The sequence below is a fragment of the Pteronotus mesoamericanus genome, unplaced genomic scaffold (genome assembly GCF_021234165.1).
Source record: "Pteronotus mesoamericanus isolate MK-2021 breed Mesoamerican mustached bat unplaced genomic scaffold, CSHL_Meso_final contig_20, whole genome shotgun sequence".
NCBI classification, from domain to species: Eukaryota; Metazoa; Chordata; class Mammalia; order Chiroptera; family Mormoopidae; genus Pteronotus; species Pteronotus mesoamericanus.
This window is the reverse complement of record NW_026555085.1, coordinates 54351267-54378169: the sequence shown is the minus strand read 5'-3', so window position 1 is coordinate 54378169 and position 26903 is coordinate 54351267.

The following is a 26903-nucleotide window of genomic DNA, read 5'->3' as shown; positions in this document are numbered from 1 at the left end:
CTAAATGTGTGACCTCAGATTATCATCTGAACTTCATTTTCCATAAACATAAGATAATGATAATAATGCCTAACGCAGGTGACTGTTATAAGGATTAAGAAAAATAAACATCTTCTCTGGAGTTCAACATATGTTAATTTTGTTTCCTTCTTTCTTTATCCTAAATGGATGATTCTCAGAGTGCAAAAATATCAGAAATCCTTTTTATCGGAGAACAACTGGAACGGGGGCGGGCGGGGGGCGGTGCGGGGGAAGAAGCCATTGGGAATAAAACCATTTAAAAGAAGAACCAAATTTTTATTGTAATTAAACAGGGGTCAATGGACTAATTGGGACATTACTCTGAAAAAATGTGATTAAAATTATGGATATAACTTTATCTTGTATTTAAAAAAATAAATTTAATCCTATAAGTATAATCATGTGCTAATTCATAGAACAAAAGAAAGGATTATGTTCATGGGGAAGGAAGTATAACTTCTTTGGATAAAATATGTAAAAATGTAATATGACATAAATGAGGTAATTCTCTTTAAATTTCACATTTTTAGCCACCAGGATTATGTTTTGCAAATGGAATTACAGAGCATTTAAAAGAAAAAGTCTTTCAAAGCAAATAAATAGTGGATAAAGTTTAAGAAAACAAAGAACAAGCTGCTGCTTAACCTATTATAGGGTACAAATCTATTTCAGATATTCCACATATCCTATTTTGACCTGAAACCAAATTTTCTTAGTTACAACAGTAAAATGTTAGGCAAAATATTTATGTATTAAAAAACTCTTTGTAAATGTTAGACAGAAATAGTTCGGTTGTTATTATTACATGCAAATTATGGGAACAGCCATTTGAAGAAATTTTATTGCTGAGTTGTTTTTGTTTGGAAGATATGAAAAAGTATTGGGAAAACATATGAAATGATGTTCCTGTAATTGTGCTTATAAACTCACACTTGGTTGTTATAATGTGATCCATAATTAACCTTATTAATATAATTAGCCAGGAATTTAAATATGATCTACAGCTTTCTCAGAAGAATTAATTTACTTTATCATTTAAAATGGACCTTTCTTAGACAATATCGTAAGCATATAATATTTCTTAATGTATTTTAAAAATTGGCACAATTGTTAAAAAATAGGATAATTATAGAAGTTGAAAATATGAAGTTAATAGATATGGTAGATACATGAAACATAGTTACAGTTTTACCTGTAATTGGAACACTTTAAGATCACGCAATACAATGTATGTTCCATTCTGCTTGGATATGTTCTTTTTCTTTCTTCTTGGTGCATGCCATAGTACATACATTTTGACACATTCTGAACAGACCAAGAAACTAGCTGTCACAGTGAGTAGGCTGCTACCCAAAATTAGATTATTTATTTAGGTACTAAATTATATCTCCCTCAATGAATTAGAAATTCAATTATAGCATAAAGAACAGGTTTGGTGACCCTTTCTGTGATTATGCCTTGAATATAAATGTATCTAAATCATTAATGACTATCATTTTCCTAAATAAGTGATTATATTGGGCAACTTATTGTCCACTTAAGTTAAACTAGTACCACATAAGCATTTTCATAAAATACATAAATGAAATAAAACCTCTAATTTAAAATATAAATGGAATCAGTAAAATTCTGTTTTTTAATACATATGCACCACATGATCATGAATCAACTTCAACAAGATTTTACAAATATAAATGTATAATTTATAAGCGTTATCTAAAATTACACAAGGATTCTTATAAAGGCACTAAAATAATGTACCACATTATACTACTTAAAAAGTACTGAAAATTTCAATTAAACGTGGACTGTAAAAAGGAGGAAAAATACTTAGATATCATTGTCATTGTCAAGAAGTTAATTTATTGACTGATGAAAATTCACACACTGCCAGTGCAAGATTAAAGATGTAGCATTATTTTTGTGAGTTTGTAGAACTGAAGATTATCTTTAATTAGGAGATTCGTAAGTAAAATTTAAGAATAGGTAAAAAAATCCTTCTATACTGAATATTGGCAAGACTAAGGATAAGCACAGTTCACTGCTACCAGAGAATAGTTTTAGACCATGCTATGACAATAAATTCTGATAGTTGAAATAAAGCTTCGAGAAAAAAACAAAAAAGACAGTGTTCGGCAATCTGTAACGATTCAGGCCACCATCCTGAAATCATGTCCACCCAGCACAAACCAATTAGTCAGTCACCAACATCTGAAAGACTGATCAAATCCAGCATTCCCTGCATGCCTCTGTCCCGTGGGCACAGTCTCGTTGCTCCAACACACAACTCCCTGTGCAAAAACAACCTGCCACTGCAAGTTCTGTGTTCTATTTCAAAGATCTCTCTAGTGTGTTACCCTACTGTTATGAAAAACAAAATTGCATTTTTAAGCATTTTTAATGTGTTACAATTTTTATATAAATGAATGTTTTCTCTTTGGGAATAAATGGTTATTTTAAATGACAGAATTTCATGGTCCATTGATTACAGAGGTCTACAATTCTCAATATTCCAGCCTCCATTATTCTATAAACATCACTTTTCTTAACCCTAGCACTTTAGTCTCAAAAAATAGCAAGGAGAAAAAAGTAGCTAAAAGTTCATGGGATATTCTGAGAAACAAAACTGAAAAAAAGAAAGGACAATTTACTATTAAACTATAATTGGAAACCATTCACATTGTAACCTCTTTTGAAATATAAGCTTTTTGAGGGTAAGACTGTGTCCTTTAAATGATGTTACATATAAATAAGGTATTTATATGAAACAAAAAGAATAGCAATTTTAATAAATTCTTTGCTTATTTATATATGAAATATAAGAATACAGTTTCATGTTTGTATCTGCTTATTTATTATGAATGTTGGCTTTACAGGCAATACATTTCTGTGTCAAATAAGCACAGATGACACTTCGGTCTGTTTCACATCCCCATGGGTCTTATGATGGCTTTCTGCATGCCACATAACAGTCTCTGTGACATTCAGGCTTGGATGTCACCCAACTTTTTAAAGCTAAATGTAGACAAGACTAAATTATTACTCAGAGGGTCTCCTCAACATCAATCTTTATATTTCTTTTTAGTTCCTCTCTTTGACATCTACTACATCCTCCTCAATGTCTCAGAACACTGAACAGATTTTAGATGCTGAGCTTTGTTTTTGATGTCCATATTAATCAGGTTGCAAAGTCATCTTATTATCATCCTAGAAGCCTTTCTAGGATACATCTCGCTGAGTCTCCAAGGGACAGAAAAACCCTCGGATGTGCTTCCGTTATTTCTTGCCAGGATTACCGTAATTCATTATATTCTGGTCTACCTGTCACCTCCACTCTTAGCAGCTTACAGCACGTACAGACTCTGGTAATGTGTGAAGGCATACAAAACCACAATATCTGATCACATTACTTTAGCAAAGAGGAAATTCTGCTCATCTCTAGCAAAGCTGTGAATTGTGTTTAAGCCTTTGTTCCACACAAACATGATGGGTTTCTAAACTACAGTCAAGTGACTTGTTAGCACTAATTACTATTTTTCTTAGGAAAAGTGCCACACATTGAAAATATTCATTTCTAAAAACAAGTTTACCTCACAGAAAACATACTAGTTATGGTCCTAAAAGGCTGAATAATTAACATTTTATAAATCGATTTCCATTTTTAATGAACTTGGGAGGAGTGTTTATTATATAAAATAATCTTGTTAAAATTATATATGATTTTATAATGCAAATAATTACTCCTATGTTTATTTGTACCATAAGTGTGAACATTAGTGGTATAGTGTTAGGCTTAATAAGGCAAAGAACATCTGCACTGATGCTGTAAAACGAAACAGCCACCTTCACTTCAGTCTTGATTCTGAACTGTGAATAAGAACCCCAGGAAAGCTAGTGAAACAGGGGCAGATTTACAGTACTGTCCCTCATCCAGCCAATCAGAGAAATTAACCAAAATGGACAATAAAATGTATCCACCTTTTATTTCAGATATGATTAATTTGTACATTTACATTTCTTTGTTCTAAGGCTTGTTTCAACATATTACTTTCTTTCGCTTACATTATTCTGTTTCATTGTCAAAAGAGCATCATCAGAAATCTCCTCCTTATGAGACTGAAGCACTTTACTTAACCTCCTGTGTCAAAGCTAACTTGTAAGGTTCATGAATGTGGCAAGATGAGTCTTCTCCACATCAAATCCATAAAAAGTATAAACAATGAGAAGGCAAAAGGCATGCTACATTCTCTCCCTACCCATACCCCTTAACTACTGAAGACATCTTTTATGGTAGGCTTCTAACATTATATTAATATGAGCATGTTGTTACATAACATTGCAATTGGTCTGTCAAAAACACTTGCCCAGATAATATACCTGAAAAATGGCAATATCTCCCAGGATCGTTACATGATATAGAAACTGGGATACTAAAGGGGAGCAAAAAGCAAAATACATGTCCTTGCTAATATTCCAAACAGATGGTGGATGGCCACGGACAATGTTGAGAATAAGAATCCTGAAACAAAATTCATCCTTGAGAAAAAAGACATTGAGCTCCTCTTCAAAATCAGTGAGACTTATTAATCTAAAAACTCTGTTATACAATTTTTGGAGTTGATTAAGTATGTAGGCAATGAACTTTGGAAGACCAATCCCTTACTAAAACACTATTTTTTTTTTCCAAAAGAAGAGAAGGGAGAGAGAGAAACATTAACGTAAGAGAGAAACATTGATCCGTGCCTCTCGTACACACCCTGTCCAGGGGACCAAACCCTCAGGCCAGGTATGTGCCCTAACTAGGAATCGAACCAGCAACCTTTAACAACTGAGCCACACTGGCCAGGGTCACTAATAAACCATTTTTATCAAAAATAAAGGTAAAGGTTTATGTAAGAATAATATTCAGCACAGTGTCCTAGAGTAATGTAAATCTTATCCATTGTAGCCTTAAATTCAGGATTATCCTCTCTTCTTATCAAAAGCATCCTTCTTCAATTTCTTTCCTTACAATCTCCAAAAAATTAACAGTTGCAACAGTAAAAGCAGAAGCAGCATATTCTTTCACCACTAACTATTTTTCCCAATGTGTGTTCCATCTTCAACACCATCCTTGATTGGCAGCAAAGTTGTCACGTTTCCAATACAATACTCAGTTGATCATAAAGGCTCTTTTGCCTCTAAATGAATCAAAACCATACCTACTCAGGTATTTTGAGGATTCCATAACTTTGAAAGGGATTTCTTAGTATAAGAACTGAGCAGTCCCCTTCCTCAAGACAGGAAACACTAGAAAACCCTTATCCCGTAAACAAATTTGCAATGTCCATATACTCATTTTTTTAATTTATTAACACTTTATTAAGCAATATTAGAATATGTACAAGACAAGTTAAGCATAACTTTACAGTGCTATCAAATTAAGAAAAATCATAATGTTTACCATATTATTTACTCAGAATAGTCATCATGACAAAGACCACATTTTTTTAATACTTCAACCTTATTCTGCAGATTCATATATATTAAGCTTAATATTTTGTGCCATGGACTCTATTCTCTTGTAAATTCTTAGGCCCTCTTCAGTCTTTATCTAGACCTGTAGATGTCATGCCAGGAGCTGGGTATAATACTGCAAATTAGACAGGTAAGTTCCCCCGTCCTCAAGAACATAGAAAATAAAGATGATTACAAATTGTGATAAATGCCACAAGGTAATAATGAAACATGAGAAACTTTCCTTAGATGCAATGGTTATGAAGTCCTCTCTGGGGACATAGTATTTAAGCTGATGACTAAAGGATGATAATAAACTTGACTTTTGAAGAGATGGGGCAATAGCATCGTGGCAGTTGTAGAGGCCACAGTAAAAAGTCCAGTGAAGGAAAAACCTTGAAATTATTAAGGAAAATAGTGTGATCAAAGTATAGAGACTGAGTGGGGAAAAAAGTCAAGACCGGTTTGTAAAGGGAGTCAGAACAAATGAGGACCCATGAACTAAATAAAGCTGTGATAAGTAGTTCCAATATCATTTAAATAGAAAGCACTGAAAGAATTTAACAGGAAAGTCAAAGTGACATGATCTGTGTTCTTAACAAGTGATTCTGGCTAAGTGTAGATTTGAGAAATAATACTGTGAGGATCCTCAATTTCCAGTCCAATAAATTGTGTGAAGTGTTTCTTCAGAAACAATGAAACTTCTGAGATTAAGAGTCTGAAGGAGTAAGATAAATGAAATTGGTAACAATATAAACAACTTTCTTTTGGACATTCAAGTTTGAGATGTTTATGAGACATTCAAGAAAAGATATCAGGTAGATAGTTTGGATATAGAAGTGTGGAGCTTAAAGATATGAGAGTTTAAAATACAAATTCGGCGTTAAGAGCATATATAGTATATTTAAAACCGAAGGATTATAGGAGATCATCTATAAAGTAGGTTAACATAAAGAAAAGATGAGAGATCCAGATCAATCTCAGGGTGCTCCATTATACAACAATCGGAACAACAACAACAACAACAAACAACAACAACAAAGACTGATTATTAATACCGGGGAGGAGGCAGGAAAAGGGGAATTAAGTGAGAAGAATGTTTCAACGAGAAAGGAGTGGGCAAATGTTGCTGTATGCCCAAAGAAATGCAGAGGTGAAAACTCTCCACTAGGCTTGGCTAATGGGTCACGGCGGCCACTGATATCAGGGGCGAGGGCAGTTGCTGTGACATAGCAGAACAGGGGATCAGAAGGAGGTTGGTGTTAGATAAATTGTAGATGAGAGAGTGGAGATAGCATGTTAAATTTATTCCACACACTGCGGCTCATTATTTGAAAGCAAGATACATATAAATAAAACCAAGAATTTACTAGAAAGATCATGTTATTGTAAAATACTAATTAATGACATAAAGTGAAGGGGGCCTATTGTACACACCTATTCCACCTAGTTCTGCACAGTACTCTAGGGTTAGGGGTTAAAATACATAGGGAATTCAAAGAGAACTTACATTAATTTGATCTATTTTTCAGATAATAGCAGTTCTTCATTCTGTTGCCCATGTAAGGATGAGTAGAAAAAAAAACAAACAAACTGAAAAAAAGTACCTATAAGCGATTTTTGCAAAAAAGAATTCAGCACCAAATAAAGAAAATAAGTATAGTGTAACATATATAGATGAAGGGTGTGTTATCCAATAGCATAAAATTTTAGAGGATAAGCACTGGGCACTCTCAGGAAAAGGAAAACTTGGCCTCAATATTTTAAAAAGATAAAAGAAGAAAAAGACTGAATGAAAACTAAGTTAGAGAAACTAAAGAAATATTTTAAAGAGAGAAATTATGTCATCATAAAATTTAAATATTACTAAAAACATCTGAAGAACCAACAATGCTGAAAACTGAACCTATGATGTAAAAAACAAGCTTAAGAAAAGCACAGGCAAAAATAAATTGGTAAAATCAACCAGAAAGGAGAATATGCAATTAAATCCAACAAATATGTTTGGCTCTCCATATCTATGTGTTCCACATCTGTATATTCACCTAACTGTGGATCAAAAATATATTTTTTATTGATTTCAATTGAATTTATTGGGGTGACATTGGTTAATAAAATTATACAGGTTTCAGGTAAACAGTTGTATAATCCATCATCTCTACATTGTATTGTGTGTTCCCCACCCCTAGTCAAGTCTTCTTACATCACCATTTACCCTGCATACCCTCTCATACAAATTTTTAAATGTTACATCATCATTGACATGTATTGATAGCACTGTGTAGATAAGGCTACAATGGCTGTGTCTGTACTGAACATGTACAAACTTTTTATCTTGACATTATTCACTAAAAAATCTAGTATAACAACTATTTATAAGAATTTACACTGTATTAGGTATTATAAGTAATCTAGAGATGATTTCTAGTGTTTGGGAGGATGTGCAGAGGTCATATTAAGTGCTATGCAATTTTTATTAAGGACTGGAGCATCCATGGATTTTTGGCCTCTGTAGGGCATCCAGAGAGTCTTAGCTCCTTCAACTAATAGTAGGAAAAAAAAGGCTATACTGCTTATCTGTTATATGTAATAATATGTGTAACATGTGTATACTACATGAGAATTAATGAGCTGAAAACATCCTCCATTAAAAAATAACTGATATAGAGATGAGAACATTAAAATATGGGGGATATACAATCTGAAAGTGATGATTTTTCTATATTAACTCGGCTATTTTAAATTTTAGAAAACAGGTCTATGCTAGGGCAAACAGAAGTATAAGTTTTCAAAAAAGCCTTGTGGACTTTATGAGTTAACTTCAGAAAAATTGCACAGCTCCTTTTTTATCTCAAATAAACAAATATAATTCAACATTAATATTAAAATAGAGAAAAAGTATATAACTAAATTTAGGTGGATGAGGTTCTTAGGAAGATTAATATATAGCTGTAAGCTTTATCTACTTCAGAAAGTTGAAAATTCCAATAGTAGAAACTTGGGTAATGATAAATTTACATTTTTTATGTAAGAAAACTTTGGTCTTTAAGTCACTGTTTAATAATGAGACTATTTCATAAACCTTTGCCTACAGTTTTCACATCTATAAGATAAACGTCTTTATCTATGTCATACAAGGGAAGATATTGTTTAGAAAAGTGGTTTGGTTTGGTTTTTTAATTGCTTCTATGATGAACTCTGAATGTACGGAGAGCCACTAAAATTTCCTGGATGGAAGGAAAATGAATTGCTTGCAGGGGTTCTCCAACCTGTGGCCCGCAGGCCACATGCATCTCAGGATGGCTGTGAATGCAGCCCAACACAGAATCGTAAATTTACTTAAAACATTATGAGATTTTTTTGTGATTACATGTTGCAATGTATTTAATGTGTGGCCCAAGATAACTCTTCTTCCAGAGTGGCCCAGAGATGCCAAAAGTTTGGACACCCGAGGCCTAGAGGTTTTTACTTATAGAAATGACACTGTGTCCACCCTGGCTCGTATAGCTCACTGGATTGGGTATGGGTCTGAGAACCAAAGGGTTGCCAGTTCAATTCCCAGTGAGGGCACGTGCTTGGGTTGTGGGCCACATCCCCAGCAGGGGGTGCATGAGAGGCAAACATATTAATGTTTCTCTCTCTCTCTTTCTCCTTCCATTCCCCTCCTTCTAAAAATAAATAAAATCTTTTTTAAAAAAAAATTTCCTGGATGGTATCAACATCTTTGAGGGTTGGCATGGACTAAGGATGAGAAGGAATAAAGCAGTGGTCAATCTTACCCTAGAGGCACCACAGTTAAAAGGCATTTAAAATATAAACATTTGCATTGACATCTGCCTATAGTTTCAGTTTTTATGTAATTATTTTCTAAATTATTTTATATCAGGTTTTTTAAAAATGTATGTATCAAAAGGTCAGTAAACCTTAATGAAAAAGTTTAAGAGCTTTGCATTTGAGAGATTCTAGCTTTCCCTTATTGAGATTTAGAGAAAATTTATTTAAATAAGAGGTTCCTTGTTCGTAAGACGTGTAAGAGTACTTGCCCCATAGGGTTATTGGAAGAATTAAATAAGATGATATTTGTTGAGCCCAGGCTAAGTCTGGCACAGAAGCAGCGACAGTAATTGTTAAATATTGTTATTAATATTACTAATAATTATGTAATCTTTTATGTTTCTGTAACTGTTCCTACATCAGAATGGTATCGTTTGAAAATAAATATTCACTATGTGTAAATTTTGTCAATAATTTCAATGTGAACTGTGTAAGGAAAAAATAGAAAAGAACTCTACACTGATTAGTAGTTTAACAGTGTGTTCCTATTGCAGTTCTCCTTAGCTATATAATGATGATAAAACTAAACCTCTATTTACCTTCATTTAATAAGAAAATTATATAAAAGTGTGTGTGTGTGTGTGTGTGTGTGTGCACGCACATAAGTATCACTTAAGACTTCAGTACTAAAAGCTGCAAAGCACTAAGTATAAAGAATTAGTTACAAATTAAAAAGCTGAGCCCTGGCCAGGTGGCTCAGTTGGTTGGAACATCATCCCATACACAAAAATGTGGGTGAGGGCACAATACCTAGGTTGCAAATCCATCCCAGTAAGGATGCAAACAGGAGGCAACCAATCAATGTTCCTCCCTCACATTGATGTTTCCCTTTCTGTCTTCTGTCTTCTCCTTCTTTGTCTGTCTCTCTTTTTCTGTCCCTCTTTTTCTCTCTCTTCTTCTCCCTCTCACTTTCTCTCTCCCCCTTCTTTTTCTGCTCCTTCCTCTTGCTTTAAAATCAATAAAAACATAATCTCAGATGAGGATTTTTTAAAAACATGAAAATTACAGCATACAATGAAATATTATTTAATGTATTTCAGATGAATAAAATAGTCAGAAATAACTTCTTCAAATCTCAAATGGAATTTTACTGAGATAGAAAACAGAAAACTAGTTATGTGATTTTTTTCTTCAAAGTTTTAATTAAATTCTTATTATAGAAATAATGCCTCTAAAAATGTTTACTAGTAATTTTAATTCGCATAGTAGTTTTAATTTTCAAACTCTTTGTTTCTGTTGCAGCACTTTTTCATATTATTTTTTTCTCTTACTACTGAACTCTCAGGAAAAGACCCATATGAACACAGATAAAACTAGGAAATATTTCCTTTGGCTTTACTCCTGGAATCACTTGATTAGTTTCTTTGAATCATAACTTCTAAATTCTCAAAATTTCTTGACGGCATTGGTTACATATTTATAGTATTACAAGTTGTGGGAAAGATTAATCTATATCATTATATAGATCGCCCATTATCCACATGTACCATTACTAATAAATATGAAAAAGGACCTTTGATTTACTGGGAGTAGGGGAGATGGGTTAGGGGAGAGCAATGGATGAAAGATGGGACAAAAATAACTGAACAATAAATAAAAAAGAAAGAAAGAAAATGGAGCTTTGAAAAAATCCTGACTACAAATCAAATACTTATAAATTTGGATTAACATACATGTTTAAATAAAAAATTATAAATATGAAGAATATATTATCATAAAATATAAATATTACATATGGTATTTTTATTTCCTAAGACTTTCTTCAACACAGAGATAATGCTAGAAAAATGATCCTACCACAAGACTTATGTGTGAATGCTGGATAAACTTCAACACAGAAGCTCAAAGATTTAACTACATAGTAATTAAAATATCTCTTTCAAAAAAAATTTCCATAATGAAAAATAAAAGAAAAATTGTATTTTAAGGGAAATACTTGCTACTTTTACAGAAAGTAAACAGTTAATATTTTAGTATATAGAAAGCATTTAGTTATCAATAGAAAAGTTAATGCTTGAATAGCAAAATAAACATCAGACAAGAGGGAAGAATTCTTAATGAAACACAAAAATGTTTATACTACCCAAGGCCATCTTTAGATTTATTGTAATCTCTATCAAGATTCCAATGACATTTTTTTATAGAAGTAGAAGAAAAATCCTAAAATTTGCATACAACCACAAAAGGATCAAAAAAGTTATCACTCTTGAGAAAGTTGAACAAAGTGAGAGGCATCACACTTTCTGATTTTAAGCTATATCATAAAGCTATGATAATCAAAACAGTATCATACTGGCATAAAAACAGACACATATAGCAATGGAACAGAATCACAAGCCCAGAAATAAACCCATGCATATCCAGTCAACTAGTATTTGACAAGGGAGCCAAGAATACCCAATGGAGAAAAGACAGTCAATTCAATAGATGCTGCTGCAAAAAATTGAATGTTCACTTGTAGAAGAATGAGCTAGATAGAGTCCTTTCTCAACACCATTCACAAAAATAAAACTCAAAATGTATTAAAGACTTAAATGCAAGACTAGGAACCATAAAACTCCTAGGAGAAAACAGGAAAAAAAAAACCCTTGACATGGATTTTGGCAATGAATTTTTGGACATCACACCTAAAGCACAAGCAACAAAATAAAAAATAGATGGAACTACATCAAACTAAAATGCTTCTGTATAGCTAAAGAAACCATTAAAAAATATAAAAACCTAAGGTATGGGAAAAAATATTTGCAAACCATATGTTTGATAAAGGGTTAATATTCCAAATATATTTTTAACAACTCATATACCTCAAATAATCCAAGGACCTGAATAGATGTTTTTCCTAGGAAAATATACAAATGGCCAACAGTTACAGGAAAAGGGGTTTAACATCATTAATCATTAGGAAAATAAAAATCAAAACCACAAGATATCATCTCACACCTGTTCGAATGGCTACCATCAAGAAGACAAGAGATAACAAATATTGATGAGGATGTACAGAACAGGGACTCTTTGTACACTATGCGCAGAATTGGAAATTGGTGTGGCCACTGTGGAAAACAATACTGAGGTTCCTCATATGATCCAGCAATTCCACTTCTGGGAATATATCCAAAGGAAATGAAAACACTATGTCAAAGAGATACCTACATCTACCCCCATGTTCATATCAGCATTATTTACTTGGAAACAACCTAAGTGTCCATCAATGGATGAATGGATAAAGAAGATTGGGGGGTGGGTATGAGTGTGTGTGCGTGTGTGTTATTAACCATTAAAAAAAGTAAATCCTGCTATTTGTGACAACATGGATGAACCCTGAGAGCATTATGCTAAGTGGAATAAGTCAAAGACAAATATTATATGAACATAATATGTGGCATCAACAAGACAAGTAATAACAAATGTTGAAGAAATCACGGAGAAAAAGAAACCCTCATTCACTGCAGGTAGGAATGTAAACTGGTGTAATGACTACGGAAAATAGTATGGAGGTTCCCCACAAAATTAACAATAAAGGCACCAGATGACCCAGAAACCCCTCTTCTGAGTACCTGAAAAATTTGAAAACATGTATTTGTAAAGATATATGTACCCCTATGTTCACTGCAGCATTATTCATGGTGGCCAAGACAGACAACAGTATGGCATTACCAGAGGGAAAACAGGGTCAGAAGGAGGTAGTAAAGGGTAAAATGGGTCAAATATGTGGTGACAAGAGATTTGAATTTGGGTGAAAAACACACAATGCAATATACAGATGATGCATTATTGAGTTACATACTTGAAAACTATATAAATTTATTAACCTATTGTTAAAATATATAGCATACTAACCATTCTGTATTAAAAAAGGCACATCCCTATAAATTAGGTAAATAGACCTATATAGGTGCATTTAATGTATGGGGTGTGCAAGTGTGTATGTTACTAGGTACTTATATGTGTTTATAGGTATGTATATATTTATACATAAGTATAGTATATATATTATAAATGTAATAAATGTGTAGTGTGTGTACTGTGTATGTGTAGAGAAATAGCTCTATACTATGATATTATCTGTTCCTAGTGGAAATATGGGAAAATTAAAGGATGAGCACAGGGTTGGAAGAGCTAAAAATAACTGCACTTTAAAAAGCAAGGACACACAGTGAATAATCATTTATACCCAAGTATAAATATGTATAAGTATAATATGAATTTCAAAATTACCCACAAAATCTGCTGATTCATAGTTTAGGAATGATATTTTTCAAAAGAAAGGAGCTTTTACCAATTAATGTCATTAATTTGGTTCTACTTGGTGGTAAAAATGAAGAAGCACACTTCTATATGTATATGCTTGCCTATGTTTGCATGAGCCACACCAGCCTATTGATGATGTTTATTTGAGGGAGGGGGGCACATACAGTGGGAACCCCATTACCAAATGGATAATGACTGTCACTTTATGTGTACTTAGTACAAAGACAGCGTATCCAATATATTAAAACCTATTTTAAAATGTTACTGGTTTATCTGATATGACATATCAAGAGCCTTAAAAACGCTTATTTCTCTTGGTACAGTAATTTCTCTACTAAAAATTTTTCTTAGGAAATAATTACAGGGAGTTGATACAATTCTCTTGCATCCATGTGCAGACAGGCCTAAGAGGTTAAAAGTCAATATGCTGAGGGACCTCCTCATTCAAGATGGGGGTCCTGAACTCAATTCGTAACACCACATCTATAGGTACACATGGAACCACTTCCTCTGAAAAAATCCTGAAAACTAGTTGGTGACTCCTAGACTCCTAACTGGGCCAACAAGAGAAGGTCCACATGGAAGCAGGTAGGAGAGGCTGGGACACAATTTCATCGCAAAACCCACCCCAGTGGGTCCCACAGTTCCGAGGAAACTCAAACCTGAAGCTGCTGTTTGAGAAGTGAAGGATTTCAACCCCACATTGGACACCCACCAGCTCTTAAGACCTGCACCTGAGGGACCAGCCCCCGAAATGGCTAGCTTTGGAAACCAATGGTGAGATCCACAGACTTGGGCAACCCGAGTACCAGCGTGCATGCAAGGACTCACCTGGCGCAGGCCCAGCGTGGGGCACCAACTGAGAGGGGCAGGACTTGGCGTGGGCAAGGCCATCTGCGTGTCTGCCTCTCTGTCCAGCGTTAACCTGAGAGGTAAGCATCTGGTTTGACACACATTTGCGGCCTGCCGGATGCTGTCTGGGATTGAGATCGATGGGCGCCATCTTCACACACTCTTTTCATCTTGTTCTTTTTCTAGGGCTCCTTTTTTTTTTTTTTTTTTTTTTTTTTTTTTTTTTTTAAGTACAGGTTTTCTGCCGCACTCCAGAACACCGTATCTCCTGAATGGAGCTTTGACATGTTTCTGCTGCCCCGATTTTTGCTGCTAGCTGCCACCAGCAACACCTCTCCTCCGTGCCCTTGCTCTGATGACCAGTGTTGATGTCCCTTGTGGGCCCCACAGGACTGTGCCCAGCAGAGAGTCCTTAATTGGTCAGCACTTGGAGGCAACTCACCTAGGAGCTCAGTCTTTCTGGGAAAGAGGCCTGTTAGCTTCTGATCATGGATACAGCTTGGCGGGCAGCCTGAGGGGTCTGACTGTGCAACCCTTTCCAGAGACCTCAGGGCATGATCGGGTACCATGCTCCAGAGAGCTATTCTCGTGTGGTGCTATCCTCCCGAGAGATATGCCTCTGCTGCTCCAGGGAGTGCTAGCATCTCCCTGAAAGAGCTTTTATATTGAGGGAGCACCCATTCTCCGCCGCTACCATCCAGGAGCCATCCCTTGATTGCTTGTCTCTGGTGGCCACGGGCTGCAGCTATCAGAGAGTTCTTGGCAGGCTACCACCCCCAGGATACAGATAGCTGAATGAGACACACCCCTAGACTTTTGTTTTTAGTTGTTTAATTTATATTTAATAAGAAAAAGAAAAGAAAATCTATTGTTTCTATATTAGCCCTCCCTACACACACATTCCATGCTCTATACTTTCCCCTGACTCTGTATGGAATTATTAAAAGAAAGAATTTTCAAAGAAAAGCTATTGCTATAATGTGCTCATTGTTACATTAATTTTTCCCCTTGCTCTATTGCTAGGCAGGAATTTTGGACTTAGAAACTGCTTAATGAGTTTGTGAATGGGATGAGTTTTGTTTGTTTGTTTGTTTGTTTGTTGTTTTCCGTGTCCATGAATTTTTTTTCTTTTCTGCTGGATCTCTCCACTCTCCAAACCCCCAGAGTTGTCAGCCTGCTCTTAATCTATGAATCTGTCTCTATTTTATTTGTTAATTCAGTTTGTTAATTAGATTCCACATATGAGTGAAATCATATGGTATTTGTCTTTCTCTGACTGGCTTATTTCACTTAATATAATGTTTTCCAAGTCCATCCATGCTGTCACAAAGGGTAATATTTTATTCTTTTTTATGGCCAAGTAGTATTCCATTGTATAAATGTCCCATAGTTGTTTTGACTACTCATCTACTGATGGATAATCAGGCTGCTTCCAAATCTTCACAATTGTAAATAATGCTGCAGTGAACATAGGTGTACCTGTATCCTTTCGAATTAATATTTCAGGTTTCTGCAGATATATACCCAGAAGTGGAATCACTGGGTTATAAAGTAGTTTTATTTTTAATTTCTTCAAGTAGCCTCATACTGCTTTCCACGGTGGCTGTACCAGTCTGCATTACCACCAACAGTGCAAAAGTGCTCCTCTTTTTCTCCACACTCTTGCCAGCACATGTTGTTTTGCTGACTTATTGATGATAGCCATTCTGACAGGTATAAGGTGATAGCTCATTGTGCTTTTAATTTGCATTTCTCTGATGATTAGTGACATTGAACATCTTTTCATATATCTATTGGCCATCTGTATGTCTTCTTTGGAAGAAGACATCTATTGGAAGACATCTTTGGAAGAAGATGTCTATTTAGGTTCTTTGCCCACTTCTTAATTAGATTTTATTTGTGTGTTGAGTTTTATAAGTTCTTTATAAATTGTCAAATAGTCCTATTTGTTTGTCCTAGAGCTTCAGCCTGAAGCTGGCCTCAGGTTTGGCACCTATCTAGAGGCCTACAGATTTCAAATTATATTACAAAGCTATAGCGATCAAAACAGTGTGATATTGGCATAACAACAGACATGTATAGTAGTTCAACGGAATAAAATAAAGAATCCAGAAATAAACCCATGCCAATAGGTCAATTAAATTTTAACAAAAAAAACCCACAAAAATATACAATGGAGAAAGGATGGTCTTTAACTAAATACATTACATAAAATTTTATTTATACACCTATACGCATAATATAAATATCTAATATATTTCTATGTATATGTATAATACGTAATATATATACCTATTACTATTAAGATATGAGGAGCCCTGCAGACATGTTTTAGGGAGAATATGAAATCACATGTCTGTTCTACCTGATGCAAATATTTTCCCAGCTTATTACTGCTTTCTATTTCATTTGTGACACATTTACTGTACTTTAAATTATATGAAAAGATACTGGAATTCACAACACCAAATTATTAACAGAGAGGCAGTAGATATATTTTACATGATTTTACTTTCAATTAATATGTTTATATAGTCTATAAAAACTTTGACAAAAATGTTAAATTATTTAAAAATAAAGTAAGATTTTCTGTTTTATTTTGTTTAACATGTTGTATTTGTTTAAACAATTTGCACAGAAAATTTCTAAATTGACTAGAATAGCATATGTGTAGACATAAAATATATACTACTGAGAAAGTCATGCTCTTCAGAATATTGTGAAATTAGATTATAGTTATTATTTTTAGATGTGAAATAGAAATAAGAATTTTAATGATTTATACCTTGAACATATTTCTGAAAGTAATTTATCTACATTTTCTTTCCCAATGCATCACAATAACATTACATATTAATGTTAGACTATATGTTTTATAATATTTCCAGAAATTCTAGATTGTTAAAGAGAAATTATTAATCACTTCTCAATATGAGTTCTCTCCAACTTAATGAAAGTTCAATGGATAGATTTTCTATAAAAATGATTTTATTTCTTTCATTTATTATTTTTAGCTGTCTCAAATAAACATTTCCTTATAAAATAAGTTGGAATGAGAGGGGGTATGAGTTGTTTGAAAATAATTCTAAAATACAACTTTCACTGTGGTTGAATTACTCCCATTATCTTTCTATAGTGCCAGCTATGAGAAGAAAATCCACTGCTATTTTAACATTCATATTAAAGAGTAAAAAGACCTTTCCAAAAGGTGAGAGCTTGCCTTTGGTACTGTTAGTTAAATGTCATATTTTTCTCAAGAAATAGGAGTCACCTTTTTAATATATTTGACTACAGTGGCATCTGCTACCCCATTCTGAATTTAGAAAACCACTAAGTTTTTTCTATTTCTCATACAGATAAATTAGGCTTACATATCAAGTACAGAATCTACCTCACTTTTTCTCTCAGCTCCATTAATTTCAAACTTAGTTGAAGGCTAGTTATATTAGTTAGAATTCCTGTGGTTGAAAATGACAGAAATACAGCTCTAAGGAGCTTGAGGTAAAAACATAATTTCATAAAGACAAGAGATGTCTCATTGAACCCAGAAATGACAATGGTTCAGGACCTCGGGGAAAAGACAAAACTAGCAACTTTCTGCCCTGTTTCTCTCTGAACTTCTGCTTTGTTTTTTCCTATCTTTCTGCCATTGCTTCTTCATTTTCTCTGCTCCACTTGCCAGGACTCGGGGTCATATGGGTGATCATAATAGTCCAGATGCCCAGTGAAAGCATGGCACTCTTAATGGCAAGTCCTTAACATTCTGGATAGGGACTCTGTTCTATATCAGGGCAGGTGCTTGCCACAAACAAGTCAACTGAGCTCACAGGGCTATAAATTTGATTCTATTGCTACAATATCAATGGCATGACTGGGGAAGGCACCCACTTAGAAATAAGTGGAGGTTAATAGTCCAACAAAGTAAGAGATATTTATTGCACTGGTGCCCTACCTAGACTATGGTAGAAAAGAATTCACTTTGGATAAGTTCGGAGTAGAATGCTTTGGTTCATTAATCTTATGAGAAATCAGTTTCTATTCCTATAAAAAGTATTGATCCTAACCAGTGTCTTTCTTCTTTCTCCAGTGCCAATTATATGGGTCCATGCCTAGTTCAATCCTTCTTCCTTGCCAGTGACCCTTGGCATGTGGTACAACCAAAGATAAATCATTATTACAAGTGACATTACCATTTGAAAGTGTCTCTTAAGCCCTATAGTATCCTAGTTTCCTTATCATCATCAAAACCTTTGGCTAGGCCCCCTACATTGTAGAGCTAAACTAACAGAGTCCACCCAGGCATCCTCACACTCTCCTTGATTTCACCAAATGTATAATTTAAATTTACAGAATTACTCATTTATTGTACAAGTGAAGGTAATTTTGAGTCTTATATATTCACACATTTTTCACTCAGGAAATGACAACTCCAGTCTCCTTGACTAGAAGGCAATCATCGAGGGGAATTAGATTTTGGAAACTACTACCACCTATCACCACATCCACCTTACCCCAGGACATCAGCAAGCTATTCACAAGTTTATTTCTTTCATAGGCTCACAGTTAAAGATTTCGATTCCATTTCTGCTTTGTAATATAATCTTGGTCTAGTTACTTAACCTTTCCGAACCTATAATCTTATCTACAAAAAAGAGTCTTATTATATCTAACTCAAAGTGTTGTAAGGATTAAATAGGATAATGTGTACAATGCTATACACACAGTTTGTCTTTTTAATAAACACTAGTTTTCTTCACACCTAACCCAACAACCCTGGAGGACCAGAGGCTCCGGTTGGCCCTGGAATGGTAGACATAACTGAACTGACTGACGGGATTCAGAAAATCAGCCTCCGTGAGATCCCAGTTCCATACTTAGAAGAGCAGCCCCATTTCTTCCAGCCTGAAGAAGCTGCTGATTATCACGGCCCCCTGTCACCTCACCCTGATGCCATTTGACACCTCTAACACTGGAAACAACTACAGAGGGGAGGTTTGATGGCTGCCTTTGAGCTGAGTAGCATATAATTTGCCTATCAGATAATTAAAAGGGATAAAAATTAGGACAGAATAGATTTCAAGAAATTAAGCTAAAATGATAATATAACAGTAGGAGTACAAATGCTTTATTTCATTTTTCTCTTCTTCAAACTTTCTTCATGCGGTTATGTTACTTTAAGGTTGAAAAACAAATTTTACTTACATTTAAAATAACCAGGAAAGAAACAGCAGTTTTAAAGAGTGTTTATAACAAGAGCGTTTATTTTTAAAAAACTAAAAAGCCTAAATGACTATCCAGAGAAGATGGATAAAATATGTTTGGGTATATTCACCAAATGAATTACTGTGCACACATTGAAAATGATAATATAGATGTATATCCATTGAAATAAGATAAAATTCTGAAAAATATGTATCAGTATGATCTGTTATAAAAGGAGGAATATGCTATGTATGGGAAGGCAAAGTAAAAAATACTGGGTAGCTTATTTATCAAATATGTAAAATTCAGGATTTTACTTTACACTCCTGTCTTTAGTGGTTTTTACATTGTCTGCATATTTCCAAAAATGTTTTTAATATTTATAATTAAAATCAAATAAAACTAGGAACATTGTGAAAAGAATAACAGTAAGCTTTGGTCTCAGCTGTGCATTAATCTTCCAGGAGTCCTTCTTTCCTGTACAGCCTGGCTGCCGCCTCGCCTCCTGTCTCTCCCTTTGGTCCTGACCTTGCCTTAAGGAGCATGCTCTAAGCTCCCTCCCAAGCCAGACTGCTTCAGCCTTTGGTCTCTGAACCCAGATGCTCTAGCAGAAAATTCCCTGCCTGATTATCTGCTTCTACCCACAGGACAGTGTCCCAGACATATCTTCTTTCCTGAACCAGCTCTAAGCGCATCCTGCTGGAGGTATGCTGGCCAGAGCCTATTACAGCATGACACCAAATATATTTTCCTAAAGTATCTTTTAATATGCCTTAATTTCCAAAGGAACAATATAATCAGATCACTTCCTTCCTTTCTGCAAGCCTTTCTCTTTTAGTGTTTGCAGAACATGCATTTGCTATTAGAACCACATCTTTTTTTTTCTTTACTTCAAATGAAGTGATAGTCCTAACAATGACTAAATCTTCATTAAAGTAAGCACTACTGATAGAATTCACATCATATAGATGTATAATAAAATATGTATTTTATAACAGGGACAATGACTCTGGTTTTACTTTTTCTGTGAAACATTTAGTTTTGTTATTAGTGTCCCACAGTGAAGTTTGCAAAGACAGAACACACCCCCAGGTCTTGCTGCTGCTCTTGTTCTGCTGCGATAAGCCAACTAAAGCTGCTCTAGAATGACTTTCTGAGGATCCTTGGTTTTAGGGTGCACGCCACCCCTCTCTGAAGTTCCTGCTTATAGGGGTCACAGACACTCCCTCTGCACAACTAGTCTGGCAAGACAGCCACCCTTTTCTTCTCTATGATGCCTCAGTCAGTGTGAGAATGCACTAAAACTTGCTTGTGTTTTATGAACGTTGTTTCCTCTTGATAAAGTTTCATTTATGTGGAGAGGAAAAAATGTGTATATCTTTAATTATGAAACTTAAAATTGACCTTTCATTTGGTATACAAGAGCTGAGCTAAATTTCAAAAATTAGAAAACTTGATCCTAATCTATTGTGCCTTAGGTAATGAGGAGGAAAATATCACAGGTCCAGTCCTGAAATTTTATGAAATTCATTTTACCAAATTTCCAAAATAAGCCTGTGGAGAAAGCATTATTATACCCATTTCACAGATAAGATCATGTAGTAAGTGAGAAGCAAAGGTAAAAATTTGAATACCAGCCTGTTTGCTCAAGAATTTATACCCCCTTGAAATGCCATTCTCCCTATAGTTACATAAACAAATTTGTTTCATACTTAATACTTTGACCATATTTTCTAATTGGCTGAACTCTTTTTCTTTATATGAATTTGATTTGTCAAATCAGTCAGCAAACTTCAGGCACTCATTGGATGCTATTGTAGGCTAACTGAAGAGCAGACTCCGCCGGGAAACACATCGCTTGATCACCTGTACCATCTCATCATGACAATGATCACTTTTGGAGCACCTGCTCTGTGTGCTAGCATTTTATTATGAAATTAGCTCATGCTGTTTTACTTAGTCCTCCCAATAATCCTCAAATCAGGAATTGTAAACCACAGATTACTACTTGAATCATTCAGGATTCTCCAGGGAAACAGAGCCAAAAGGGAGCGAGGGAGGGAGGCAGGGAGAGAGAAAGAGACAGAGAAAGAGAGAGAGACTGATTTTAAGGAATTGGCTCATGGGACTGTGGTAGCTAACAAATTCATAGGAGAGGCAGGCAGGCTGGGAATGCAGGCATGATTTCTATGCTATAGTCCTGAGGCAGAATTCCTTCTCCAGGAAACCTCAGTTTTTTGGCCTTAAGGCCTTCAACTGGTTGGATGTGGTCCACCACCCATATTATTGAGGGTAGTTTCCTTTACTTAAAGTAAACTGATTGTCAATGTTAATCACATCTACAAAATACCTTCACAACAGCACCTAAACTAATGTCTGGCCAAACATCTGAATACCATAGCCTATCCAAGTTGACACATACTACCCCTTCTATCATAATGCCCCATGCTTCTTAATAACATACTATAAATGAAGCCATACTCACAAGTTTATTAATAAGTTTTAGCACCCTACCACCTTCACCCTACTTAAATTTTGATCTTTTAAATTCTATCTTCTAAAGGTCACCTATGCCTGTTTTTAAGATTAAATAATTGCTATATTACTAATAACACTAATAACTTACAATAGTGAAGGTCTGTAGCTTTGACTCATGCGCCAAGATCAACACCTTAACCCAAGTCTAGGTCTCCTTTAAACAGGATAACCCAAGGCAAAAGCTATTACCTCTGCAGGGTTTCCTGAAAGCCATTTGATGTTTCAACAGCAATCATTTGCTTCTATAAAAAGCTCTCAACTATAGTGTTTCATTTAATCAAATTGCAACAGACATCATTATTTCTCATGTTTTGTACATACAGAAATAGGAACCAGTAGAGTAAGTGACTCTACTGAGCTCAAAGAGCTACTGTGTGAGACATAGGAGCCCTAGCACCCCAATCCGTTGACTCAACCTATATCACAGAATGCCTATCAGTGAAGAAAACATACAGACCACCTGCCCTCTTCTAAATTCTAGAAAATGGAGTTAGACAGCAAATGAATAAATAAATAATATTTAGGGTATCAGATGACAAGTGTTCCCGAAGAAAAATAAGGCAGGAAGCAATTAGGATAAACGAGTTGTGGGTTGCAAGTTGCAGTACAAAATAAGGTAGTCAGGAAATTCTCACTGTGAAGGTAGCATTTGGTCAAGACCTGAAATACATGAGCGTGCAAGCACTGTAGAAATATCGAGAAAGAGGGTGTCATGCAGAAGACGGTCCTGGAGCAGAAGCTGCCTAGTATGTTTAAGAACCACAGTGGAAGCATTACTGCATGGTGCTAACTTAATTTATACTATTCAATTTTTCCCATCTTCTGATGTTTTTACTATAAAATTCTATTTGACCAAACTACATGGATAGTCATGTATGGCTTACAATGTGAAAGCTATAAAATCTACCACCTTTATTTTATCCCCAAACATATCTCTCCTATTCATACACCTTATATGTCATGACATAAATTTATTCTTCACTCACTAACGGTGGTACAAATTAACTGAAGTGACTGGAAACTAAGTACACGAAGTATTAATTTGGCTTGTTAGCCAAAAGAAAAAGTGAGTGCTTTTTGGTCTTTTTAAATCCTTCTCATTTTAGGGAATAAGTTAGGCTCCACAGTGCTTTGTTTAATAGGTACTAACATTTTTGGAAAACCATTGTCTAAAAAGCCCTTAGGATGTAAAGTAGCGTAAAAGGAAATGGAGTAGCCAAAGAACTTACACACATGGCCCATGGACAAGAACAATGGAGTGGGGATTGCCTGAGGGAGTGGGGGGTGTTTGGTGGGAGGGGCACGGGGGGGGGGGAAATTGAGACAACTGTAATACCATAATCAATAAAATATAATTAAAAATAAAATTAAATAAAAAACCCTTAAGAGAAATTACTTTTTATAATGCAAAGTAAATTTGAAAAAAATTTGCATTTTAAAATTACAATCTGACCATATCTAGATTATCATGTTTCCTTGCTTTGTAAGTAGGTTTTCAAAACATATTAATCAATATTACTCGTGTCTGTGAAAGATGACCATTCATATTATCTTATAAGATTTATAATATGATGGTCATTTATCTAAAATCTGTATTCACATAATGCTATTTGAGCAATTTTGCAATCACAATGGTTAAGAGTGCAGTCTTATTGCCTAAAGTCAAGTTTAGTCTAGGTAATGTGTTTTAACAATATAAAATCTGTAGTTATTACATAAAAGATAATACCAGTTACTATGTATATTCTGCACCTTATAGTATTGTGCTTGCTGCAGTCTAAGACATATATATATAGCAAATGGATTTGCAGGTTTACAACGGTTTGCTTCATATTCCTCATACATTATATTCTGCTACTATCAACTTTAAATCACTTCTGAGAAAATGAGTAAGGAATCCATCCTCTATTTTTTCCTTTTCAATTCAGTCAGATGTCCAAACACAACATATGAAAGAACAGGGATTCTGATAACAAAAAGCCAACCAATTCCATATACAGAAGTATTCAGAAAGAAACTTCTTAAATTAGGATTTTTTTAAAATTTTAACTTTGTTACAGTACACTTTAAGATTTTTTATATTTCCAATAAAAACTATGAAGTAGCTGTTTCAGGCACAATAACAATAAATAGCTAAAAGAAACTTTTAAAAATCCCATTGGTCCTGCAGTCTCCTGCCAGAGTCCCACACAATAGCAAATACTTAGGATGAGAAAGGCTCCAGTGGAGCAACACTAATACATTTGACACAGCTTCCACCCTGTCATTATGCAGAGGAGCCTATGCTTATCCCTTTGTAAATTGGAGACTCTTTTAACCAGGAATCCCAGGATGAAACGGAACCATTTTCCTCACAGCAAAACAAATTTTTCTCCAGTGAATTTTGTTATTGTTTATTGTTACACTATTTTATCAGTGCTAAACTGTATGAAACCTTCAATTAGCCCTTGATGAATGATCCCATAAAAGCCTGTAGTTTTAGTTCTTCTGCCACCAGATATTTCACTGAGTGTTATTAAATGAAATATAATTGGGATAAGATTCAGGAAACTCAGAGAGGCTGTGCTCTCAGTTCAGCCAAATATGTTTAGTCATCATGCAGTTGAATCACATTTGACGTACTGTTCATACAAATGTCCATTGCTTGATTCTGGGGAGAACATAGAGGCACCACATACAGTCTTATGCACAATATGTGTCCTTTACTGAGGATAAAAGCCTATGGTGAGGTGTTGAGTTCAGTCCTAGGTCACAGAATTGTTATCTCCACAGAGAGGCAAAAAGTATCTGTATCAATCAGACTTCCACACAACAGAATATATCCACATTATATGTTATACAGCATCTATTGGTTTGTTCAGGTGTATAGGTGGAGGCCATCAGTTTTCCTCTTTCTCCGTAGCATAGGAACCTTAATTTGTAACTAGGTACATTGACACAAATGTTAACTTCTCTGCCTGCCTTGTATGTCACCATGTTCCAGACAATGAAATGCAGAATTGGGGTATGGCATTTCTGAGACACTTGGTTAAAGGGAACTGATGCTGCAAAGGGCAGACTTTGTAAAAAACCTTTCTACCTTCCTTCTTCTGGCCTTCAACAAAGAAATGAAAACTGTAGGTACATTGGATCAGGATATAAATTTAAGATGAAAATCATGTGGTATAATATTAGTGCAGAAAAATACTAGTCTGAGTGTCTGAAGACATTCTGCAGCTACCGTCTAAGCCTTGAACTGCTATCCTAGGTCTTAATTCATGTATGATACTCTACTTTTTTGACTGAAACTCTATTATAGTCAACAGATCCTAACTATAACTGAGACAACTGTGGATTGTTGATATATTTTCAAATAATAGAACATGACTACTATGTGTTGGTCATTCTGTGAAGCATTTTAATGCATTATCACAGTTCATCTTTAAAATAAACCTGTAAGGTAGCTACTGATAATATCTCCATTTTACAGATGAGAAAACTAAATCACAAAGCCATTCAGCACATAACCTGGTCCGTGGTGAGGGAACAGAGAAGAGAGGAACCAGAATATGTGCATTCAGTGTTTCTTTCTTTTATGCAATGAATTAATACTTTTGTATTTACATAACATGCTAGAGACTGTTCTAAGTACTTGGGATACATAAATAAACAAAACAAAGGTTCCCTGCCCTTATGGAACCAATAGTCTAGGAGAGTCTCAGGAGTTCTTAACTACAGTCTTGAACAGAGGTTTATAAAGTGTGGTATGTGGACCACCTTGAGAATCCAAGATTTTTTCAATACACATGGTCAAAACAATAATATTAAGACATTCTTTGATTTTTTTCACTATGTTCAAAATTACACTGCTAATGCAAAAAGCAATGGTGAATAAAACTGCTGGTAGTTTGTACCAAAACAAAATTCATGATATTTCTTACTACCACAGATCTACAGCTGATAAATAAATAGTTCAATTAATTAACTGAATAAAGAATTTCTCTTAAGAATGTCCTTGGTGGAGCAGTAAAAATTTGTTATTTTATTAAGTCTTGAGACTTGAGTATATACCATTTTAATATCACGTGATGAAATAAGAAATATATGAAAGGTATTTCTGTTATACATTGAAATATAATGGTTATTGAGAAAATCACTTGTGCAATTGAATTACTAGCTGAACTAGCCAGTCTTTCATATAATATTGTTTTACTTGAAAGAATTAATAGATAAAAAAATTAATAGAAAAAGAAAGAAAAAATAGATTTTTTCCCTCACATGCCTTATCAGTGCAGATTCTTCCTTTTACATGGCCAAATCTTGGTCTGTTTGGTCCTAATTAAAATCTGCTGGCCTCATCCTGATGACTTCCTGAGACCCCATCTTACCACAAAGGTCTGAGGGCACCTGGTGAGTGGGAGCTAAACTTGGTATACCCTTGGGCATTTGCTGAGTCACTTCAGGCCCAGCATGGGCACTAAGTTTGTACCTACATCAGTCTGGTAAATACCACCCACCCCTACCTGGTGACTTACTGAAAACCTACTTCATGTAACTTAAATATTGCCAGAGGGTCTTTTAGTGACTTTGCCTATCAAGCATCTGGCAGGTGGAGGCAGGTAGAGGTGGGTCTTGGGGTGCATTGGGACTTTTGCTGACCTGCCCCTGGGCCTGGTGCTGGTTAAAGCTGGCCTTGGCGTGCAGATTGGTCATTCCCACACATATCCAGACCT